Source organism: Narcine bancroftii, chromosome 1 (assembly GCF_036971445.1).
Source record: "Narcine bancroftii isolate sNarBan1 chromosome 1, sNarBan1.hap1, whole genome shotgun sequence".
NCBI lineage: Eukaryota > Metazoa > Chordata > Chondrichthyes > Torpediniformes > Narcinidae > Narcine > Narcine bancroftii.
The window spans coordinates 216667703-216686743 of record NC_091469.1 but is presented as its reverse complement, the minus strand read 5'-3'; the positions used below and the strand labels follow the sequence as shown (position 1 = coordinate 216686743).

The window sequence follows — 19041 nt, the reverse complement described above, 5'->3', positions numbered from 1 at the left end:
GCCCCAACATGTCTAGTGTGAGCCGAGCTCCAGTATTTTTAATAAGATCTGTTTTAAAGTGTTTGTATGTAACCCAAAAACCCTGCCCCGGTTTTTCTCCCAAAATCATATCTATGTTCTGTCACACCATCCAAGAATCTCATATGTACAAAGCAATATTTAATTATGTTTATAGATATAATACTTGTCCTGCATATGCATTATTTGTCTGTATGTGCATTATGTCTGGTTGTGTGCTTGTTTTGCACCTTGGACTGGAGAAAGCTGTTTCATGGGTTGTACTTGTCCAATCAGATGACAATAAATTTGTCTTGACTTGTCTTGACATGTGGAAATGATTTACACAACCTTTGATGCTGTGCCTTATGTTTTGTGATCTCAGACTATTTCCCACTCTCTTTGTTGATGTGCTCTGCTGGGCCTATAATTATGTCTAATCTCTCATGTTACAGTTCATCCTTCAATTCGTCATATCCTTCTTCAATACTAATGTTGTATTTAAAAGATGGGGAACTTCAGCAACACCTAAGCTTCAGAGAGATATTAAACATTAGAAATCTCATTCCAGATCTGTCCCCAGCAATATTTAATATTTCAGGAGATACATAAGTTTTGTAAAAAACTAAGAGTAGCTGAACATTTGCAGTAGCCTGCTATGCTGTGGGGAAGATCACATTTGCTGATTATCAGAGAGAAAAAAGGTCATCATAGAATCTCATATCATAGAATCCTCCCCACAATCATAGATTGTCATAAAATCCTCTCCACCCCTTCACCCCAAAGAAGTATGAAAAAAACATCATGGCAGATTTATTTCTCTTCGTGTGGCCTAAATGTAGTATACCATTCACAATTATAACCTTTACAAAACCGATATCAATTTAACACTAGTTTCACCTGGCATATTCTCTACTATGCACTACTGTCCATGATATTTTATAAATATATATTATCATTAATGATTCTCTGTCCAAAAGCAAGCACAAAGTAAACAAAATGAATAGGATGATACTAAAATTGTGTAAAGCCACATCACCAACAATTGGCAATCAAAGCAGAGTCAGGTGCATATAAGAACCCTATGCTTTTCTCCCAGTACCCCTTTGCCCAAATCCCCTGCTTCAGTTTAGATTCTCCATTTACTTTAATGACAAAGTGGATATTGGCAGCTATTCACCGAGTATCCATCTAGTTTTTTTTAAACAAAAAGCATTCAATAAGTAATTATCAAAAACACATGCACAAGAAGTTAAATTATCAAATAATTCATTGTGCAGATTTGATGCCATTTACTGTTCATGTGGTTAATGAAGACTTTCTTTTTCAGAGAAATTTTTTTTAAGCACAGCAGATTGTTAAAATGCAGTATATTTTGCTTAATAGGCACGATCTGAATACCATTTGGGAATGTCAGATTATGTATAACAGGATAATGTAAGGATGTGTTAAAATGTAATACTTTTTGAACAGGTTGGACTGAATAGGGTTAAAACAATATTACTGTAAGAATGTGAGGTACAGTAAATAATATACAATGGATAAAAGTCTGAACTGATATTCTATATGCATTGTAATGTCCTACTTTGAAGAGAAACCAAATTCACTGCTGAGTTGAATCAAAACTGTGCAAAGTAGCACACATTGGCAGAAGCCCAAATATTAAAATAAATGAATGTTTCCAGATTCTGATTTTAAAATAATTTAAAACAAATGTTTTCCACAGGGGAACACGTTTACATAACCCTTGTGCCTGTTGTAATAACAAGCAGGTTTATGACTAGGTTGCTTTATAAACCATACATAGATAGTACACGGATGTCTGCTACTCTGAATCCAACCTTGATGCCTGCATACATGGTACTGACCTAATTCTAACTATCATCATTAACTCCTTAACTGCTGAACAGTTAAGGATATTCTGTTTCTTCAAAAATTGTTTTCCTTGAAGTATCTTTTGTCCATAGAACACATTCCTGGTCCATAGAGTGTAATTGATTTACAGTCTGTTTCCCTATATTCAAAAAGCTTGGGACCGGACAATTTTTGGTTATTGGGTTTTTGTTTGGGTTAACGAACAATAGCTTTAAGGAGCGCACTAGCATCAGTAGTAAACTTGTATCAGTGGTTAAACAACAACAAAATCTATGGCAGGATTTTCGAGCATGAAATAATGGTTAATACAGACCAAAAGAAAAACAACTTGATCTTTGATTCCAAAGTAAGATCCCCACATGGGTGAGAAATATTTTTCAACTTGTGGTGTCAGTAACCGCAAAAAAAATTTTGATTTTGAGTATAGCAATAGCAGTGGCACGGAAATGTATGGAAATCAGGTAATTTTATCAGGTTGGATACGGAAATTCAAAATTGGAAAAGATTACTGATAATTTAGGGAATCAACCTGAGAATGTTGATGTGATTTGAAACCATATATGGATTTCATCAGTAAGAGTCCATCCACTCCTCCCAATTGATATGTACAGGATAGAATAATATGTTAGGAATATATGAATAGTGAATGATAAATAAATTCAGGTGTTTTTGCTTTTTTTCTCTCTTTATTTTTGCTTTTTCTTTGGGAGTGGGGAAGGGAGGGGGATAAAAAGGAAAAAATATATATTTATCATTTTTATTATATTGTGTTGTTGGATGATGAAGAATTTATATATGCACATTGAAGCAAATGAAAAATAAAATTTTCCAAATAAAAGTTCAGTTAAGGGATTATTTTGCTTACTGGAACTTCAGATAAGGGGAACTGTACTGTATAAGCTTATTTGTCCAAGAACATTTCCATTCCTTCCACTAAACAGAAATGAATTTACCTTGTACTTCCCAAAAAAAGGACCAGACCAACATCAAAGTGTTCTTACCACACTAGTCCCATTTTCATTCCGCATCTAAAATATAGTGAGTGTTTTATATTGACATTGTATTCATGATTGCAATAATTTCAAGTGTTCAATATACAGACTCCATTCAGGCAGGATGGAACTGTGCAGGCACTAAAAAGATGGATTTGAAATCATCTGTTGTGCTCGAGGAGCAAGGATGCTCCAGCATCTGTCACATAAGTCGCCCTCAAAGCTTTGCCATACCCCTAAACATGCGTACGCATGCACACACACACACACACACACACACACACACACACACACACACACACACACACACACACACACACACACACACACACACACACACACACACACACACACACACAATCCTGAAGCAAATGTAAAATCAAGGATATCTCTTTGCTATGGAAATAGAGGACTGACATTCTCCAACAGCTAGACCAGGGTCAAGCATTTCCGTTTCAGGGAGCATGTCAACGTATGCAGACAAATCTCAGTCTCTTCCATTCAAAAATTAATTTAGTCAATCCTCAGAATTTGCTCCCAAGGGCACCAGTGTAATAATTTCCATGTTCCACATCAGCTGTCACAGTCATGCTTCTCAGTGAACCTTACAACTAGGTCCAAATTATGACAGTTTTGCACCTTGGGCCTGTGCCTGTGCCTGTGAAAACTGATACAAAAACTGGCAAAGCAGCCAGCAGACAGAGGAAACCTTCACTCTACAAGAAGGAATGGAATCCAGATTCCAAAAGTAGAAGGAAACTGTAACAAATAAATTTTAAATTTAGACATACAGCATGGTAGCAAGCCCTTCCAGCCCATGAGACTGTGCCACCCAAATTCACCTAATTAACCTACAAACCCCACAGGTTTTGAAGTGTGGGAGGAAACCAGGGCACCCAGAGGAAACCCACATAGATATGGGGAGAACATGTAAACATTTTACAGACAGCATGGGATTCGAACCAAGGTCATTGACATTGCCTTAACTGCTGCACGAACTGTCCCACCAAGAACTCAAGATCCAAAAAGCAAAATAATGGATAAGATCTTAGTTTAAGCATATAATTTGTTAAAGTATTGTTTATTACAGAGATAAAAAGCAAAGACAAAACTTTGAAGAGAGGAGTCAGATTTCAGATTTATTGTACACACATGACATTACATACAACCCTTTTTCCCGTGGGCACAGCAGAATTGCCACTAATTGGTAGTGCAAAAAACTGCACACAGCGTAAACATGTAAACAATAAAAGAACTGTAAACAGATAACAAATATAAACAAACTGTGCAATGCAGACTGAAAGAAAATCAAAGTGCACAAGTAAGAGTCCTTAAATGAGTCTCTGACTGAGATTGTTGTTGAGGAGTCTGATGGTGGAGGCGTAGCAGCTGTTCCTGAACATGGTGGTATGAGTTTTTGGTACGTATACCTCTTTCTTGATGGCAGCAACGAGATGGTGTGGGTCTTTGATGATTGCTGCTGCTCTCCGATGGCAGTGTTCCTTGTAGGTGTTCTCAATAGTGAGGAGGGTTTTGCCTGTGATGTCCTGTGCTGTCCACAGTTTTTTGGAGGGCTTTTCACTCAGGGGTGTTGGTGTTCCCATACCAGACCGTGATGCAGCTGGTCAACACAATTTCCACCACACATCTGTCGAAATTTGCCAGAGTTTCTGGTGTCATACTAAACCTCCGCAAACTCCTGAGGAAGTAAGGGCGCTGACGTGCTTTCTTCACAATGCCATTGGTGTGTTGGGTCCAGGAAAGATCCTCTGAGATAGTGACTCCCAAGAACTTAAATGTGCTCCCCTCTCCACCTCTGATCTCCCAAAGATCTGGTTTTCCGTTCCTGAAGTCAACAATCAGCTCCTTAGTTTTGGTGACTTTGAGTGCAAGGTTGTTGTTGATGCACCATTTAGCCAAGTTTTCAATCTCCCTCCCGTACGCTGACTCGTCCCCATCCTTTATATAACCCACAACCATGGAATTGTCAGCAAATTTGTAGATGGTGTTATTGTCATACTGAGCTACTCAGTCGTAGGTGTAAAGTGAGTAGAGCAGAGGGCTAAGAGCACAGCCCTCCGGTGCTCTGGTACTGATGGAATGATGAAAACATCTGGGAACTTTGAACAGTAGGAAAAAGGAACAAATGTTGAGATGCATATGGGAGATACTGAAAGAGATGGAAAAGGAGATTTCAGAGTGTTCTGGGAATTAACCATGGAGGGGTTGGAAGCAATAAACAAATGCACTGGAGAAACTCAGCAGGATACACATAATACACAGGAAGTAAAAGGTTAACAATATTTCGTACCTGGAGTCTTTGCTGGAATAACAAACAAACAGGGGAGGGGGAAGGAGGAGAGAAGAGGAGGGAATAAAAGGATGAGGAGGAGCACCAGCTAACAGGTAAGAGGTAACAGGTAGATACAGATGGGAAGGGAGAAGACAAAATTGCTGAAAAGTGATCAGGGAGAGGGGCAGAGGGCTAAGAAGGGCTAAAATACTGATGGGAGAAGGGGCTGGAGTGCTGGAGGAAAGGAGACAGAGGGATGAGGGAAAATTAGAATAATAGTTAGAGACTGGCCAGTAACCACTCAAAATATGATGAGAGACGAAACCTCTATCAGTAATGATGAGCAGGAAACTTTATGATTGTTGTACACATCCCATCTTGATCACTAATTGCTTTTAAGAGGAGAAATCTGTCATTTCTATTGAATCTGGCCAGCAATGTGACTCTCAACTGCCTTCTGAGTGGCCAGAAAGCCATTCATTCAGGGCCAATTAAGAATGGACAATAATCAGTGGCCTAAGCAATGTTGCAGCAATATTGCCTTAATCCTATATATGAACAAAAAGAAAGCTAAATATTAATGTCAGATCAAAAACGTATGCAAGGTTTTGTCATAGAAAATAAAAACAGTATTAAAAAAAGTACTGTGGCCATGATCACAACATAGTTATTCCAATGGGTCGTTTTTGGGGACCTGCATTAGACTGGTCATGAACAACATTCTCAGTTCTTATTGGCTGATCCTTTATTTCTTGAGATTGACATTTCAGTCAGTTAGAAATCCCAAATTATTGTAAGCTGATCTGACACCAGGATAAATCGAACTGGAAGATAGCCTCCTGTTAGATTACATATCACCTTTAGGTGGCACTGGAGAATATGACCAGTACTGTTGATAAATTATGATATAGAAGTGCCACTGTACGTTTGAGTGGTATTGTCAGGCAATTACTGGTACAAAGCTTTTACCAGCCATAGAAAAAAGATCCCCTTGAAGTTTCTAATCACCATTCAGAATCAGAATCAGAACTTTTTAACATGAACACATCACAAAATTCATTGCTATACAGCAGCATTGCAGTGCACGGATTCATATAAACCACATTACAAAAATAAATAAAACATATAAACAAAAAGTCGAAGTAAGGCTGTGTCTTCAGTTCTGTGGTGAACTGAACTGTATTCTTTTCTTGATTACCTGGCTCAGCTCTGTCCTGTGACTATACCTGCAGCCTCTCCCTCTTTCGACCTTGCATAAAGCCTCCATCACCCTGATCTTTCCTCAGAAAAGCTCGGGTCACGGCACAGGACGATGTCCTTGTCCATTGTGAATAAAAGCCTGTAGATCATGGACTCAGTCTCAGCCTAGAGTTATTTACTGTGCATCAGGTTCATTGATCATTCAGGAATCTGATGGGAATGGGGGAAGAAGCTGTCCTTTTGCCACTGAGTGTATTAAAGGGCTGGCTCACTTTACAGATAAAATTCAAGTTTTCTATGGTATTAAGTAAAAAATGATTTTGAAATTCTCTCAGGTTGCATAAATTTACTATTGTTAATGACTGGTAGCTTTTCCATTGCAAATTAAAGATAGTACTCCAAAATATTGTCCACAGAAAACCATCTTTTTTGCTCCATCTTTAGTGGCTTTATTTTGTGGAAGGCTGCTTCAGTAACACTGAATGATAGAGCTCAATTGGGAGATCTCAAAATACTTTATAACCAAAGAAGTACATTTGAGGTGCTGCAATATAAGGAAAGCAGAAGGCAGTTTATGAAAGAAAAGGATCCCACAAACAGCAACAGATTATATTGCTATTTCATTTTCATCCCCAGGGGCTGACAAACTCTATCCCAGGTCTCTGAGGGAGTTAAGGGATGATATTGTTGAAGATTCTTCAAGTCCCTGAGTGTCAACATCTCTGAGGATCTGTTCTGGGGCCTCCATATCGATGCAATAACAAAGAAGGCTCACCTGCAGCTATACTTTGTGAGGAGATTTGTTGTCACCAAAGACTCTTGCATGTTTCTACAGGTTGTACCATGGAGACCATTCTGACTGGTTGCATCACTGTCTGGGACAAAGGTGCCAATGCACAGAACAAGAAAAAAACTCCAGAGAGTTGTTAACTTGGTCTGCGACTTCACGGGCATCAGTCTCCACACCATCGAGAACATCTACAAGAAGGAGTGTCTTAACCAAGCAGCCTCTATCCTCAAGGATCCCCACCACCCAGACCATGCCCTCTTCACATCGGGGAGGAGATACATGGACCTGAAGATCAACATTCAGCAGCACAAGGACAGCTTCTTCCCATCTGTCATCAGATTTCTGAATGGACAATGATCCAAAGACACGACCTCACTTTCTTTTATTTTGCACTAATTTATTAATTTTTAAATGTAATTTTATAATAATATTTGCACTTTTGATGCTGCTGCAAAACAACAAATGTCATAACATGTTCATGACAATAAATTCTGATTCAGATCTTTGTACCGTCTTTAGCCATGGGCAAGACTGAGAAAACTGAGATTAGTCAATGTTGTTTCAGAGAGTAACAGAGATAATCAAGGAAGTTTTAGGGCAATGAGCCTTCCACCATTGGTAGGGAAGTTATTAGAAGAGATTCTTAGATTTACTTGCATTTGGAATAACATGGACTTATTAGGGATTGTCAGCATGGATTTGTGTGGAGAGGTCCTATCTCACAAATCTGAGTTTTGTGGAAGCGACAAAGATGTTCACGAAGTTGATGCTGTTCATCAACATTGGACATGGTTCCATGGTGGGGTGGTCCTCAAGATTAGGTCACATGGGATCCGAGGTGAGTTGGTATGAATCAAATAAAATAGGCTTCGTCATAGTAGACAGAGGGTAGCGGTAGAGGGGATTTTTTTCTGACTGGACATCAGTAACCACTGGTTGTTCCTTGAAGAAGGTCTCAGGTCTGAAAAGTCAGCAAATATATCTTTGTCTCCTATGGATGCTGAAAGAACAGTTGAGTTGGAATGTTTCATCTTGCAGGGTGTCTAGCCACCCTCCTCACCAGGCAAGCCTGGTGGGGGGAGCTGGTTTAGTTACTAACTACCTGACTGACAACATAAAATTATTTAAAAAAAACTGAATTCAGTCCTTGACCCTCCCTTAAATGTAGTAATGGAGATGTTGAAATTGTAGTAAAGGCACAGAACTGCTGGAGGAACTCACAGCATTCTTAGGAGGTAGATATATACAACCAATGCTTTGGGACATGTGCTTTGGCCACTCAATGGAAATGACTAGTGTGGAAGGCTTTTAAAGAATTCGAAAGGATATAGATTGATTACAGATATGGATGGAGGAATGACAGAGTTTCATCAGGACAAATGTGAGGTCAAATATTTGGAGGTCAAATGCAAGAGGGAAGTATAAAATAAACGATAGGACCTTCAGGAGCATTGATGTACAGACAGACAAGTTCATACCTCCCAGGAAGTGGCATTATAAGTGGGAAAGAAGGCATACAGCATGTTTGCCTTCATCAGTTTAGGGATTGAGTTTAAAAGCTGCCAAATAATTTTGCAGCTGTAAAAACCTTTTGTTTGGCCACATTTGGAATGTTGACTGGACTCCTTCTTGCCACATTATAGGAAGGATGTCGAGGTTTTGGAGAGTGTACAGAAGAAGTTTACTGGGATTTTTCATGGACTGGAATGTATTTGCGAGAAGGAAAGATTAGACAAACTTGGATTGTTTGCTGTGGAGTGTTGGAGGTTGAGGTGAGACCTGCCAGAAATTTTACTAAATTCTTTTTAAGGTATATGGCATGGTAACAGGCCCTTTTGGCCCATGAGCCCACACTGCCCAATTATACCCAATTAACCTATAACCCTCATACATTTCTGAAGGGAAGGAGGAAACTGGAGCACCTGGGGAAAACCCATGAAGACATGGGAAGAATGTACAAACTCCTTTCTGATAGTGCTGTGTTTTTAAAAAAAACATTTATTGTTCATTTGCACCCATAACAAATATAATATTTCTCCATAATCATACACAATAATAAATGATGCAAAAAGAATACATAATTTTATATTTTCTCCCCCCCCCCCCACCCTCCCCATCCCTTCCCAAAACAGTAGGACAAAAAAAACAACCTGAATTTGTCATATAGCATTAATTAATTAATTAATTAGATTTTTACAAATATAAACTTAAACCTCTAAGTTAACTAGGCAGAGCTGGAGTGGGAGTGGTGGAGGCTGTAGATACATTTTTGCCAATGAAATCCATATATGGTTTCCAGATCTTGTAAAAATTTTCTGGTTGATTCCGTAAATTATACCTTACTTTCTCTAATAGGATACAATCTTGTAATTCCATTTTTCATCTATTCAACCCCACATCATTGCCTAATTTCCACATTACCACCATACATTTCTTTGCTATTGCTACATTTAAAAACTTCCTCTGATAAATATCTAACTTCATATTATGAATATCGCCTACCAAAAATATTCTCAAATCTTTTGAAACTTGTTTCTTCATAATTTGTCCCAATAAAGTACTCATATCCTCCCAGAATTTTTCTACTTTTTTCACACTGCCATACTGCATATAAAAAGGTTCTGACCTCTTTATTACATCTAAAACATTGATCAGAGCAATTGGAATTAAATGAATGTAATTTATGTGGAGTATAATATATATGATGTAAAAAATTGAATTGTATCATATGATATCTGACATTAATTGTTTTTGTTGCACTCTCCTAGTATAATTTTGACCCTACTTCTTCTTGAATTTGTATATTCAGATCACTTTCCCATCTTAATTTAGATTTAAATAAATCTTTTTTCTGCATCGTCTCTTGCAATTCTATATACATATTAGTAATAAATCTTTTAATAAACATTTCAGTTATTAAATATTCAAATTGACTTTGCTCAGGTAATCTAAAATTCATCCATAACTTACTTTTTAGTATGATTTAAGTTGATAATAAGAAAAAAATATTATTATTTGGTATATTATCCTTATCTTGCAATTGGTTAAAAGACAAAAAAAACCAAAAAAACAGTCCTTTATGCTTTATATTCCACAATTATATCAAATGTCAAAAAATGAATTATTAACTGTAAACGGAATAAGGGTTTTGCTCTAGTAATATTTTAGCTATTTGATAATTCTTCATTCCTCTTTCTACATGGATTCTATTCCATGCCTTTAATATATGTTTCAAAATTGGTGTATCTAAATCTCCCTTTCATGAGTTGTTCATGCCATTTATATAAAATACATTCGGAATTATTTTCTCCTATTTTACTCATTTCAATCTGTACCCACAGTGTCTTTTCACCAGTCTGATAACAGAAGGACAAAAATCAAAGTAGAGCTGCTTTGTAATATTTTTTTTAAATTAGGCAATTGCAGTCCCCCCGATCATATTTCCACGTTAATTTTCCCAATGCCATCCTGAGCATTTTGTCTCGCAAAATAACTTTCCTTACATTTTTATTAAGATCTAGAAAAAAATGCTGTTGGTACAGAAATTGGTAATGTTTGGAATAGGTATTGCATTCTATGAAAAAATAATAATTTTAATTTATTTAAATAGTTATTCAAATTCTTATCAATATTAATTCCTACATATCTAATTGCCTCTTTCTGCCATGTAAATTTTGTTGCTTTCTTAATTTTGATAAAATCATTCTCAATCCTTGGCATCAGTTCACTTTTGTCAATATTTACTTTATAACCTAAAACTAAGCCATACTCCACCAATCGTACATTTATATTTTTAATGAAATTTCAAGGTTTGTAAGATATAATATAACATCATCTACAAAAAGACTAATATTATGTTCTTTATTTTCTCTCTTGAAGCACTTAATCTCATTATTTCTTCTTATCACCTCTGCTAAAGGTTCTATAGCCAATGCAAATAAAAAAGGTGATAATGGACAACCCTGTCTAGATGATCTTTCCAATGAGAAATTAATATTTGTCTTTTTGAAACTATATTAGCATTTGGGTGATTATATCCAATTTATAAAATTTATTGGAATTCCAAATACCTTCAAAACTTTAAATAAAATTTCTCATTCTAATCTATCAAATGCTTTTTCTGCATCTAAAGCCAAGGCTACTGATGGTAATTTTCTTTTTTGAGCTACATTTGATAAGCTTAAAAACTTGACAATATTATCAGCTGATCTTCTATTGTTGACAAAACATTTTTGGTCCAAATTTATCAATTTAGGCAAACATTTAGCTAACCTATTAGATAGTAATTAAAACAAAACTTTATAATCTGTGTTCAATAATGAATATTGGTTAATATGATGGAAGCGAGGGATCCTTCCATTTTGTTTTGAATAATCATTACTAATGCTGTTTTAAATGACTGTGATAATCATAGGAATCGTTCATTTGATTTAGCAATCCACAGTCCCAGTTTTGAACCCCCAGGTCACTGGCACTGTAAGTGTTGCTCTTTTAACTATTAGAGGCATTGATAGTGTAGATAGACAGACTTTTTTTACCCCACGATTGTGATGTCAAATGCCTGAGGGTATAGGTTGAAGGTGAGAGGAGGTTGTTAAGTTTAAAGGAGATGTGCAAAGAAAGATTATACACAGAGAGAGATAGGTGCCTAGAAACTGCTGCCAGGGAAGATAGGATAAGAAGATGAAATAGCAATGTTTTAGAAACATTTAGACAAATATTTTTCAAACTGTTTCTTTCTACTCACATACCACCTTATGTGATCCCTATGCCATAGGTGCTCTGTGATTAGAAAGGGATCATTTAAGGTGGTATATGGGTGGCACAAAAAAAAGGTTGAGAACCACTGCTCTATACAATTATTACTGAAATATTTTGCTTGAGAAAAATTGTCATTGGTCCATTTCCTTTGAAGTTATAAAAGTGCACATAACAAGTTAATTAGGTACAATTAAAACAGTGGTTTTCAAACTTTTTCTTTCCACCCACATACCACCTTAAGCAATCCCTTACTAATTGCAGAGCATCTATGGAATAGGGATTGCTTAAGGTGGTATGTGAGTGGAAAGAAAAAGTTTGAAAATCATTGATTTAGACAAACACATGAACAAACGAGGAATGAAATGGTAAAGACCATGTTCAGGGAGACAGATTCAATAAGATTGTCAACATAGTCAGGGTTTGAATCTGGTGCTGTCTGTAAGGAGATTGTACATTTCCTTGTAACTTCAAGGGTTTTCACTGGGTATTCTGGTTTCCTCCCATGCTTCAAAAATGTACGAGGGTTGTAGGTTAATTGGGTCAGAGCAGAAATATTGAGCCCACAGAGTCCATCCAAACTGCCAACCCTCTAACTTATTGCTCCCTCTAACAAACACGCACACGTGCATACACACACATGCACGCACGCACACGCACATGCACATGCGCATACACACACACACACACACACACACACACAAACACACACACGCACACGCACACGCACACACACACACACACACACGCACACACACACGCACACACACACGCACGCACACACACACGCACACACACACTTATTTGGAGGTTATTCTTACCTGTTTCTTCTCTATTATGAGCTTTGGGTGTGAAAAATGTTTTTTTTTCTGACCAAACATCCAGGCAATACACAAAGCTGTCTTCTGTGCCTACCTGGAAGTGAAGAGAAAAGTACATTTGCTGATGGGACTGTCAGGATTAGCATTAGGGTCATGAACCACGTGTAAAAATTTCTCACCATGTGGTCCCAGAAACCCACTAACCTTCCACCATAACTACCAATTATCTTCTACTCTACACCCAGAGCAAACCTCACCAAGAAGTTACAGAGTGAAAAATGATGCCACACCACTTTCTCCACTTCACCAGCAAACCTCCAGCTGTGATGGTTCTCCTTCATTTTCCAACAGTCACACAGAATGACAGACCTGGTGACAGCCAAGTATACACAAACTGGTGCAATTAGTGGTATAACAAGAGGACAGTCTTTGATCACGGCTGCACTATGCCGCAAATTCAAATGGCCAAGATATTCAGGGGAGGGGTTTTACTGTATTTCACCCCTATGTGAGTGGTATGGGGTGAGAGCTGCATTCAGCATGACCTTATAATCTTCCTATCCCAGCTGCAAATTAACTATATCGCCACATGAACTGGTAGAAATCTCGAAGAGAACGTTGCCTGCTCAACATATTCCAATGCAACTTAAATGCAATCAAATTGCTATTGTGTTGAGACATAGTTTTTGGAGCCAAAATACCACAATGTGCCTCTCAAGAGTTGAGGACATGTTGCAACTCTACAACTCTCTGGTGAGACCACACTTTGAACACAATATTCAGATCTGGAAGGATGTGGAAACTATGAAGAGAGTACAGAGGATTGCCTGGATTAGGAAACAAGTCTTAAGAGGTAAGGTTAGCAGAGCTGTGAGTTTTCTCTTTGGAGTGAAGGATGAAAGGAGACATAATAGAGGTATACAAGATTTAGAGAGGCATAGATAATGTGGTAAGCCGGGACCTTTTTCCCAGGGTGGGACTTGCAACACCAAAGGAAATATGAAGAAAGTGAAGGGAGGGAAGTTTAGGAGAGATATTGTGGGTAATATTTTTTATACAGAGAGTAGTGAATGCCTGGAGTGCTTTCTCAGGAATGGTAGTAGAGGTTGCAACATTAGGATTGTTTAAGAGACTCTTAGAGATGCACATGGATGAAAGAAAATTAGAGGGTTATGAGACAGGAAGGGTTTAGTAATTTTTTTTGTTAGGGATCTATAGGTCAGCAAAACATTGAGGGCTGAAGGGCTTGTACTATGCTGTAACCTTCTCTATTATCCTATCCTAATCAGTTTAATTCTCCCCACGTTCTTATTATTCATGTACACGCTAGAAACAATTCACAGTGAGTAATTAACCTAAGAAATGTCCGTGTTTGTAGAATGTGGGAGGAAGCTGGAGCAGTCATGGTGAGAACATGCAAAGTCCACATTGGCACCAGTTAGGGTCAGGATCGAGCCTAGGTGGTCAGAGGTGAATCATTGTGCAAAAGCAGTTCTGAAACAAAAGCAGAAAATGCTGGAAATATTCAGAGTTTGAGGAAAGAGAACCAAACTGAAATAAAGTTACCACTTTAGGTTGAAGATTGACCTGTTTTCCACCATTTTCTGATTTTACTTTAGATATCCAAGTCCACAATTCATTAATTTTGATTCACTGGATGGAGTTCCTTTCTTTAAGAACTGCCCCTGGGATCTTTCATGTGGAACTAGTTCATTGTTTAATTTGCTTAATGAGCACCTCCAACTGTATGGCATTCTGTTAAGGTACCAAGGCAGTTTGTGTTGCACATGAGCCTCTGACTCAGAGCTAAGCCAAGCCAAATAACAGTCATTTCAAAGTCAGATTGCAGCCAAATCACCTAAAGTGTGACCTTCCTGTAAATGGAGACAGGTTGCTTGATTGTGCTGCTGGGAACGATTCTATTTCTTCCCATGGCTTCTTTACCTGAGCCTTAGCTTCTAGGTACACCCCCACCCACCATATGACAAGAATTGAATTTAACCTCGAGGCTGTCAGCCTCATTTACATTTCTAACTACCCAACTGAGTTCTTAGCATCTTCGTCTCTGTAAAACCCCAAGATGGCAGTTTGCAGCAGCATGGCATGATGGCATAGGGGGAAGACATGGAAAATGTCTTGCCTGGTAGAATTAATTAAAACCAGGCTTTTAATATTTTTAAAAACTGGATAATTTTTTAATTATTCTAAAAGTTTTTAAAAATGGCTGCAAGAAAATCTAAACCTCAAACTGTTTTTTAAAAAAGGCTACAACAGAAGTAACTGTAATGGAAGAAGCTGGGCCTACCTTGAAAATTCAGCCTCCAATCTTGATTCCACTCCAGCCTGTGACCTCCTCGGGTAAGAATTCATTCTCCCGCGCCACCTTCTCAGAGAGCTGGAGAAGATGACGCTGGTTTACGGGAAAAAACAGCAGAGACAACTACTGAACAACCGCGCATGCGTGGATCTTCGCACATGCACACAATGGAGCTGACCAGTTTGGAGCAAGTACCGTTGCAAGTCAAACGAAGTGCCCATACACAGTTTCAGTTATTAGCAACATCTACAGAAGAAGAGGAGGTCAGAATGGAAGAAGAAAGTTAGGTTCCACAGTCGCAAAGACGGGAGTCAGAAGAAGAAGGAGGAGGTCATTATACTCAAGGTAAAGTGGGTGCATATTATGTTGCTCCAGAACCTTTTGACCCACAGATTTTTAATAATATTTCTCAAAAAATTGATTCAATTAGTGAAAAAATGGTGCAACGTTTGCAGAAGTAAGAACAGATGTTACTGCACAATTGGGAGCTATTAAGGAATAAAGACAGACATGCCAAAGTGTATTAAAACTGTTGATGAAATTAAAATTAAGATTCAAAAGTTTGAAGAAGATTTTCAAGATTGTCATGTGGAAGAAGAAAGGTGTAAAGATAGAGAGTTAATAAGCAAGAAGATTCTTTTACAATGTGGGAAATTCACAAAAATGATTTATTGTACAAAGGTGACACTTTGGAAAGTCAGAGTCAAAGAAATAATGTCAAAATTGTTGGTCTTCCTGTGGATTTTGAGGGCACTAAATCCAGTACAATTTTTGGACCTTAAAATTTTCTTAATGGATTGGAACTTGATAGAGCTCATAGAGCTCTTAGAAAATAACCTTATCCAGGACAACCACCACACTCTATTTTAATTAAATGCTTACATTATCAAGATAGAGAAATGATTTTGAAGATGGCAGTTCAAAAAGCCGGGGAACAACAGAGCCCCTTAATGATTCAGAATAATAAAGTATTTTTTAAATGCAGATTTGAGTAATGCTATTGTTCAAAGAAGAAAAGAATTTCATCCAGCAAATTCAGTTTTATGGAAGAAGGGATATAAATTTGCTTTTCGATATCCAGCAGTTCTTAATGTCTTTTATAGAGAATGCCAAGCACAATTTTTTTGCTAATGAATCTGAAGCTTTGGAATTTGCTAATTTATTACCTAACAACAAGCAAAATAGGAGGCAATGTTATTCGCCTCAGCAAATGGAAAGCAGTCAAGATTAATCAAAACAAGAGATTTTAACAGAGGATCAAAAGCTGACTGACATTCAAGTTGAAATTGATGATGATCAAGTTAATAGAGACCTTGAAGAAGCTTTCCATACCTGATTCATATCAATTTTGATATTCTATCTAGGGGGGTGGATTCTCTTTTTCTCCCGCTTTTTTCTTCCTGGCCTCATGCCACTAGTGGCGAGAGCCACTTCTCATAATAAAGGGGGTTAGTGCTGGCCTATTCAGCAAGTTTGTTTTTTTTTATTTTATTTTATTGTTGGTGTTTCTTACTTTCTATCTTTGGAGATGCTGTATGTTTTAAGATTGGCTGTGGAAGCAAGGCATTCGGGAATGGAAATGGGAGTCAAGTATTTTTAAAATTATATTATGATGGTACATAGTTTGAATTAAGTAACATTTAATGCGAACAGGCTCAATAATCCAATTAAAAGGATGAAAGTTGATGTTGCTTTTTTTGCAGGAGACTCATTTGACTGAGAAAAAAACATCAAAAGTTGAAAAGTGAATGGGTTGGCCAAGTTATTGCTTCATCTTTTAATTTTAAAGCAAGAGGAGTGGCTATTTTAGTTTTTAAAAAGTTACCATTTAAATTAGAATCAACAGTTATTGACCCTGTGGGAAGATTTATTTTGGTGAATTGTCAAATTTATTCAGAATCTTGGACTTTTATGAATGTTTACGCACCCTATACAGATGATGAAAAATTTGTACAAGATCCTTTTTTTAATTTGGTAGAAACAAATGGAAATTTAATAATTGGTGGAGATTTTAATTGTTGTTTAGATCCAATTTTTGATAAATATCAGAAGTCTTTAATAAAAACAAAAACTGCTAAAAATAATTTTGATATTAATGAAATATTTGAATCTGGTAGATAGTTGGAGAAAATTGAATCCCAGGGAAAGATATTTATTTTATGCATATCACATTATTCTAGAATAGATTTTTTTTTAAATTGGCTCATTTGCAAGAAAGAATTGAATATGTACAATACAAATTTAGAATTGTATCAGATCATTCATCATTATAGATATCATATTTAAGTTCTGATAAAACTGATCCAATTTATAGATGGAAATTTAACTATTCCTTATTAAACCATATAATTGTGTAATTTTATGAGGAATCAAATACAAGTATATTTAGATGTAAATACTAATTCAGTTGATAATAAATTTGTTTTATGGGATGCATTAAAAGCCTATTTAAGAGGTCAAATAATGTTATTCAACTAAAATTAAGAAAAAATTATCTTAAAGAGATAGATACATTAGGGAAGGAAATAGCAATTTTGGAAAAAAAATTGTGTAAAGATTCATCGAGATAAAAGGTTGGAATTAATAAATAAAAATGCATTATGATTTGATACAGACATATAGAAAAATAAATTAATTGATAGAACTAAACAGCTATATAATGAATTAGGAGAAAGGGCACATAAGGTATTAGCTTGGGAATTGAAAATGTCACAAGCATCAAGAACTATTAATGCTGTTAAAAATAATTCAAAAATTTCTTTTCACCACAAGATATAAATGATTCTTTTAAGGAGTATTATAGTAAATTATTTAAATCTCAGTCAGTAGATGATGAAGGGGAAATTAATGCATTTTTACAGAAGCTTCAACTTCCATCTTTAAATTGTCAAGCTCATAATGATTTAGATTCTCTGTTTATGTTGAACAAAGTTATTAAGGCTTTAAATTCTCTGCAAAATGGTAAATCTCCAGGTGAAGATGGTTTTATGTGTGAATTTTATAAAAAGTTTAAAGATTTATTATTGCCTTTGTTAATGTATGTAATAAAACAAGCAATTCAAATGTTCTCATTACCAGAATTCTTTTCAAATGCTATAATAACAGTAATACCTAAGACAGATACAAATTTATTAAAACTAGAGTCTTATCGAGCTATATCTTTATTAAATGTTGATTCTAAGATTGTACCTAAAGTCTTGGCTAATAGATTGAATGTATATTTACCTGAATTGGTTTATTTAGATCAATCAATCAGGATTTGTTAGAAATAGATATTTTGCTAATAATATTGCTAAATTAATTAGTTTAATTCATATTTCTCAGAAGAAGTAATATTTAGCTTTAATTTTATCATTAGGAGCTGAAAAAGCTTTTGGTAGATTAGAATGAAATTATTTAAGGTTTTAGAAAAATTTCAATTTAGGTCAATATTTATTAATTGGATTAAGACTTTATATAGAAATCCTTTGGCCAGCATGGTTACTAATGGACACATTTCTTCTTCTTTTTCATTAACTAGATCAGCTAGACAAGGCTATCCTTTATCTCCTGCATTATTTGCTTTGGGAATTGAACTGTTTGTACAATTAATAAGACAAGATGTTAGTATTAAAGGAATTAAAGTTGATGAAGAGGAATATAGGGTTAGTATGTTTGCTGATGATGTAATGATCTACATAACAGATCCTAAAAATTCTTTATTTTCTTTGTACAATAAATTACAAGACTATGGAGAAATATCTGGTTATAAAATTAATTAGAATAAAAGTGAAGTGATGCCATGAGTGGGAGGAGATTATGATCTATGTAAACAATTGCCCAACTTAAAGGGACACAAAATCCAATTAAATATTTAGATATTAAAATTGATAGAAATTTGGATACTTTGTATAAATTATTTACCATTATTTAATAAAATTAGACGATTTAAGTAGATAGAAATGATTTAACTATAACTTTCATAGTTGAAGTTATATTAAATACTTGAATTGTATTAA

At 36.1% G+C, this 19041-nt stretch overlaps 1 long non-coding RNA gene across 4 annotated transcripts in view; it reads left to right on the top strand.

Annotated features, from left to right (window-relative positions):
* LOC138749031 (uncharacterized) overlaps positions 1-19041 on the top strand; it is a 100333-nt gene that overhangs the window by 33963 nt on the left and 47329 nt on the right. Inside the window, exons 3-4 of one of the 4 annotated variants that reach the window (XR_011348389.1) lie at positions 7193-7560; positions 8791-8919. The exons of 2 other annotated variants lie outside the window; for them this stretch is intronic. This is a non-coding gene — a long non-coding RNA (uncharacterized lncRNA). The remainder of the gene's footprint in view (positions 1-7192; positions 7561-8790; positions 8920-19041) is intronic. One more of the 4 variants, XR_011348431.1, reaches the window with a different exon arrangement.